The following is a 6,599-nucleotide window of genomic DNA, read 5'->3' as shown; positions in this document are numbered from 1 at the left end:
TGGGGCTAAGAAGAATTTGGCCCTACAACAGGGTGCCAACAATAAACTGAACTCCGAGCTCATTGTGGATCAGAAAGCTGCCTTAGATTGGGAGGCTAAGTTTAAAAAGTTCTCCCTCGATCTCACCAAGGAGGTGGAAGGTCACCAAAGAGCCAAGGCTGAGACTGAACAGCTCAGACTCAATGTCAAGGAGCTGAACTCAGCCATCACAAGTTGTGCTTGGGAAACATCGATCTTTCTGATGCAGAAACTATGGGAAGCTCATCCTTCACTCAACTTTTCCTTCCTTCCAAGGGCTTATCAGAAAGAGGTCGACAAGATGATGACCAAGACCCAAGGCATGGCCTACGTTTACTCGGATGACTCTGAGCCCGGTGTTGAAGATGAGGAAGAGGTCGAGGATAGGGAGGAGGATGCTGGTGTTAAGTAGGAGGTCAAAGATCTGACTCCTCTAGCCACACTCCTGCCTATTGCTGCCGACCTTCCTCTGGTTGAGACTCCAAAGGACGCCCAGACTCCTACCCTTGAAAAGGCTGCCAAGACTCCTACTGTCGACGATCCTTCTGGCCCTATTGGTGACAAACTCCCTGGTCCTATTGGCGATGATGCATTTGCTCCTCCTACTGCTTAGAGAATTTTTTTTTTTTTTTAAGTAACTAAACTTACACAATCAATGAAAATTTTATTTTGCCCCTTCCTGTCGAGCTTATGCTGGGTCGAACAATAGATTGAGTTGAATTGATTCTAGATCGAGTTATATGTAATAACTCCTTTATACTAGGATACTCATAGAAATACATAAAGTAAAATACATATATATCAACAAAAGTAGATGGGCCCACAATTTTCTTTTATTACATATAAACATTCTTATTACCAAATAAGAAAAAGAAAGAAGTGGATATCATTTTACAAAAAGTTATCAAAAACAGTGGACAGTGTAGCTATTGCTCCTCGCTTGCCGATGCCAATCCGACCGCGTCCTCACCTATATCCTGTAAACACAAAGAAAAACTACGGGGTGAGCACAAAAATTATGTTCAGTACGTAAATCCTCTACTCATCTGTCCCCCTAACTCTTTCTCTTAATTCTTTCCTTACACACTTCTCGTCTCATTTATTTTCTCTTTCTGTTTCTCTTTCACACAACTCTCTTTTATTAATTTTCTATTTTAAGTCACAGCCTCATCTTCCCAGAGGCACGACCAGGTGGAGTTCACAAAGCACCAACCCGCTCTTTGTGACTCTACTCATTCTCTCTTTATTCTTTCTCACTTGAATGTCACGGCCTCATCTTATCGGAGGCACAGCCAGGTGGAGTTCACAAAGCACCAACCCACTCTTCGTGACTGCAGGGTGGAGTTCACAAAGCACCAACCCGCTTTTTGTGTTTTTCTCATTCTCTCTATTCTTAGAGTAATTCATTCACAAAGTTCTCTACTCTTTCTCAATCTACTTTTCAATGCACAATTAATCTATAAGGATGGTTCATGCTTAAAATTTCTTACTTAATGCACTTATGAAATGCACAAATGCAATGTTGCATCAAGATAGTTATTCTGCTTATTCTGCATAGGTCACACTCAAGAAGGCATAACCTGCGTTATACACATCGGATTGATACGATTTTATGCTTGTTTTAAAGTTTAGAAATAGGGCTACAACTTTTATGTTTCGGTGTCAATCCAATTCAATCTGTAAAATGCCCAAATATCACTCAAAAAGTCACGGCTGTGATAGGGCAACCATGGTAACAAGTTCTCACTTAGACATTTCATCAAACAACAATTGTGACTAAACAAACCCTCATTTAATTATCATTCAATTTGTTTCCTAAACTATTCAAAATGAGAGAAAAACTCTCTTGTATCATCACCATAACCCCACGGCACAAACACTCCCACAATACTTCTCCAATTCTTTCAATTTCATCTCAAACTACATTCTCATCACTCAACAACACTTCTCATAATTGAAGTGTATTTAACAACCACAAAGAAAATATTCATCTCAACTCAATTCTCAATAACATAACATACTTATACATACATAAATCTCTACTCAATTTCTACTCAAAGGATTTCTCAAATCTCAACTTGGGTTGGATTTACTTACCTTGTAATGGAGAGATTTCACTAACACTTCTCCTTTCCTTTGATAGCTTGTCCCTTCTTTACAACTTTAAACAATAAAACCATAAGACTTCAATATACATATATAAGCAAAACTTCACATCTAAAGCAAGAATCCTTACCTTAGGATGCCTTAGATTAACTTTCTACCCTAAACTACTCAAAAAACCCTCTAAAATTCTTGAAATATTGAAAGAAAAGTTGAGAGGAAGCGGTGAATGGGAATGGCGGTGGAGAAGAAAAAAATGAAGGGTTTTCTAAACCTAAACCCTTATTAACTTACAATTAACACATGCCTTCCCATTTTGCCCTTGCTCTTTCTTGAAAATTTCATCTATGTCCCTTAGTCAATTACAATAATGCCCTCATTTTTATTGCATTCTTCATGAAATTCTATCTCTTTTCACTCCCCAATTTTTCAATTAATTTTGAGTGAAAAGACCGTTTTACCCCTAATGAAAGTTTAAGGGATTTTCTTCACATTTTTCTCAAAATAACTTTAACAAAATTCAACTAAGGGTATAAGAACATAAATTAAATTACATACCTCCATGTGGGCGTTGCATTATAACCTCGTAATTCTCTAAGCTTGGTGGAAAAATCACACAACAGTATCTATATGTAGTTGGACTCCTTCCTCCTTTAAACTAGCTTTGGTTTTGCCACTATTTTGACTTGAAAGTCGGACCATTCTTCTCCATTCATGTAAGCTAATGCAAAATCAATTTTAATTGTTCTTTGCAAAAAGATGCATATCAACTCAAAAGGAAACTAACTAAGAAAACGAGTTAAAATTCTCTAAAGACATATTGATGATTATTATTTCTTTGTTTTTAATATAAAAATCTCAATCTATAGTGGTGAAGAACGTTAAGTTATAAAAACCCTAAGAGGCTGGCCTGACAGTCGAGGTTTGCTCCTTTCCTTGAGTTTCTGGGTTCAAACCTTGAGGCCACCTACCACAATAATATTGTGGCTTATTTGACCTTTTGGGCTTGTAGTGTGTTCAATAAATCTAGGGAATTGAGTTGCGTGTAAACTGGCCAAAGATTTCTGTTACCAAAAAGAAAAAGTTAGGTTGTAACATGTTATAGAACCACCACATGGAAAAATAAGTGTTATTAATGAATAATAATACATATATAGTCCAAAAAAATTAATTGTGATTAATTGTCTGAATCTGTGAAAATGAAGCAGTGGTCCTATATTAATAAATGTCGATTCACCTCTCCCTTGTGAAGCATATTTTTGTTTGGTTTCTAAAACCAATACGTGTCTAACATCACCTTATACAGCTTCATTCAATGATCGTATGAAAAACGAGCCAAAATTCTCTACAAATGTATTTTTATAATTATAATTTATGAAGAATGGTGATAATGGAAGAAAGTTAGCTAGGTTACAACAGAAAATTCAATTTCAATTGACAAATTTGTTCTTACATATAGGACCACCGCAAGGAAATTCTTGGATGTTTATTGATAAGAACTTGAAAATACACATTTAGTTAGTGGTTTTTGGGGATTAATTGTAGGAAATTAGGCTTAATTTGGTAAAGTTGCTTAATATTTTCATAATAGCCTTTTACGGGATCACGGGTGTTTTTGAGTGTTTTTCAGGTTACTATGCTTAAATGTTATGCTCGGATGAAGAATCATGTTGGCAACGGAATGAGTGACGAGTGGAAACAAACGGATCAAGAATCGGAGTTGAATTGAAGAAGTTATGGAAGTTGAAGTAAAGAGAAGATTCTAGATTACGTTCCAGCTTGTGCATACCTTGGTATTTTGAGAATATATTGATCTGTAAAACTCGGATTAAGACGATTCTTGGACCTTTGGAAAGCTGATTCAATGGGATACATTTCATATGTTTACAACATTTCAAAATTCCATTGTTATCAAGTTCAAAAATCAACATCTTTGAAGAACAGTGGAATGATGCAGGAAAAGGGCAGCAGCTACTATGCTGCGGCACACTTTTTCCAGTAGCTACTGTGCCGCAGCACAATGCCGCGGCACAGTCACAGAAGTCACTAACTTGTTATCTGTTTTTATCTAGGAGAATAGGGTTAAGGGTTCCAAATCAAATAGAATTAAGGAAAAACAAACCTAACCCTTGTGGGATATAAATAGAAGTCTTTTAGCATTAAAAGAAGGATTTTTTGGTGAGAAGAAAGGGAGAAAAATCTGGAGAGAAGAGAAGTAACAGAAATTCTGGAGCTTTGATTCACAATATAGAGAAGTTTTCCTTATTCTTTTCTTGTAAACTCATGATGAATGTTTTAATAAAGATGATTGTTTCTTTCATGTTTATTATGAACTAAATTTATTCTCTCGGGCTAAGATGTAGCCCAATCTCTTAATTATGTATTGATATTTGATTGTTAATTTGTGTTAAGAATTCTTCCTAAGTTTTATTATTATTCCTAATGCTTTTGATTCTTAAAGGCCCAAGAATTGAATGAACTAATGGACTAAGTTGAGATCGAGAGATGATACTTAGTTGGTCTACGGTAGTAAAACTATAGGTTGAGCGAACGCTAGAGATAGATTACTGTGACTTGTGAGGTTTTGGTAAACTCCGTAGACCGTAATGATCCCCAATATTTTAAATCTGATTAAGATAATTCAGATTAGTAACTAGGGGTTAATTTGATAATTGTTCGAGAGAAAGTTATTGGAAATTTAGGGAGTTTGACCTGTAGGAAGAGCTTAATAAAATTAGCATAAGAGATCGATACATATGAATAAGAGTTGGTATGAAGTCTATGCCCTAGGTCTAGTCATCTTGTTTTGACACAAAGGTTTATTTTAATTGTTCTCTTTTCAGTTTTCTTTTTAATTTCAATTGTTAATTTTATTTAATTTCGATTCTTCTTTCATAAAATTTGGATTGATCAAATAGTAATAGGATAGTTTAATTGGTAATTGATAATAGTAATTCCCTTGGGTTCGATATCCGTATTTATACACTTTATTACTTGCACGATTTCGTACACTTGAGAAAATCAACAACAAGTTTTTGGCGCCGTTGCCGGGGAATTATATTTTTTCAATATCATTACGAACTATTTAGTTGCTAGTTTGATTTGTTTTATCTTTGTTTTGAAGTTAATTTTATTTATTTATTTTTATTATTAGTTCTGTTTCGCTTATTTTGTCGTGTGTTTTTGTTTTAGATCCTGGAGAGCTTACGTTCAAAAGGTGGTGGTAATCTTAATCCAATAAATTTTGAGATCGAGAGAACCACTAAACAGTTGAGGAAAGAAAAGAGCCAAGCTGAATCTGAAAAATCAATGGCTAACACAAGAATTGTCAATCCCAATATGGAAAATCAAGAGAATGAGAATGAGAATGAGGATACCTTAGGAGGAAATGCAATGGGTGGAGAAGCAGTGGTTCAGAGAGCATTGAAGGACTACTCTAGTCCTACTATTAATGGGTGCTATTCTAGCATCAGGAGACCACTCGTTCAAGTGAATAATTATGAGATTAAACCAGCAATTGTTGGAATGATTCAGCAGTCGGTCCAATTTGCTGGGTTACCTTCTGATGATCCCAACCTGCATATCGCAAATTTTCTAGAGTTATGCGACACATTCAGACATAATGGAGTATCTGGTGATGCAATTAGTCTAAGGCTTTTCCCATTCTCTCTTCGGGATAAAGCCAAGGCTTAGTTGATTTCTCTGCCATCTGGGAGCATCACAACCTGGAATGAGTTAGCTCAGGCATTCCTCACTAAATATTTTTCACCTGCCAAGTTTGCAAAGCTGAGGAGTGAGATTACGAACTTTTACCAACAAGATTCAGAGTCATTGTATGAAGCATGGGAAAGGTATAAGGATCTCTTACGGAGGTGCCCTCACCATGGTTTACCACTCTGGTCACAAGTGCAAACGTTCTACCAAGGGTTGCTACCAACTATTCAAGCTATGATTGATGCTACAAGCGGGGGAGCCTTGAACAATAAAACGCCAAATGACGCATACAATCTGATTGAGGTGATGGCGAATAATAACTATATGAGGACTCCAGAGAGAAATTCAACTAGGAAAGCAGCGGGAGTGCATGAAGTTGATGGTTACACTTTATTGGCTGCTCAACTCTCCGCCATTCAAAAGCAATTGGGAGTTGCTTTAAAGGTAAATGCTATTGAATCTTCTTCTCTAATATGTAACCTTTGTGTAGGAAATCATTCATCAAAGGATTGCCAAGAAGGGAACCCGTTTGCTCAGCCTGAACAAGCCAATTATGTTAATAATTTCCAAAGGGGGAAAGGGAATCCATATTCCAATACATATAATCCAGCATGGAGGAAACAGCTAAACTTTTCATGGAGCAAAAACAAGCTCCTATTTTTCAACCTCAAGAGCCAAAATCTAATTTAGAGAATGTGTTGACCAAGTTCATTTAAGAGACAAGTAAGAGGTTTGAGAAGACTGGCGTCCTAGTTCAAAATCAA

The 6,599-nt window shown here is 36.3% G+C and overlaps 1 non-coding gene across 1 annotated transcript; it reads right to left on the bottom strand.

Annotated features, from left to right (window-relative positions):
* Positions 1-5,904: 5,904 nt before the first annotated feature.
* LOC116132350 lies at positions 5,905-6,011 on the bottom strand. Its single transcript, XR_004128396.1, has one exon. It is a non-coding gene; the product is annotated as a small nucleolar RNA R71 (small nucleolar RNA).
* Positions 6,012-6,599: the final 588 nt, after the last annotated feature.

Source organism: Pistacia vera, unplaced genomic scaffold, assembly GCF_008641045.1.
Source record: "Pistacia vera cultivar Batoury unplaced genomic scaffold, PisVer_v2 Contig1071, whole genome shotgun sequence".
NCBI lineage: Eukaryota > Viridiplantae > Streptophyta > Magnoliopsida > Sapindales > Anacardiaceae > Pistacia > Pistacia vera.
Note: the sequence above shows the minus strand (reverse complement) of the source record. Positions and strands in the feature narration are given on the sequence as shown.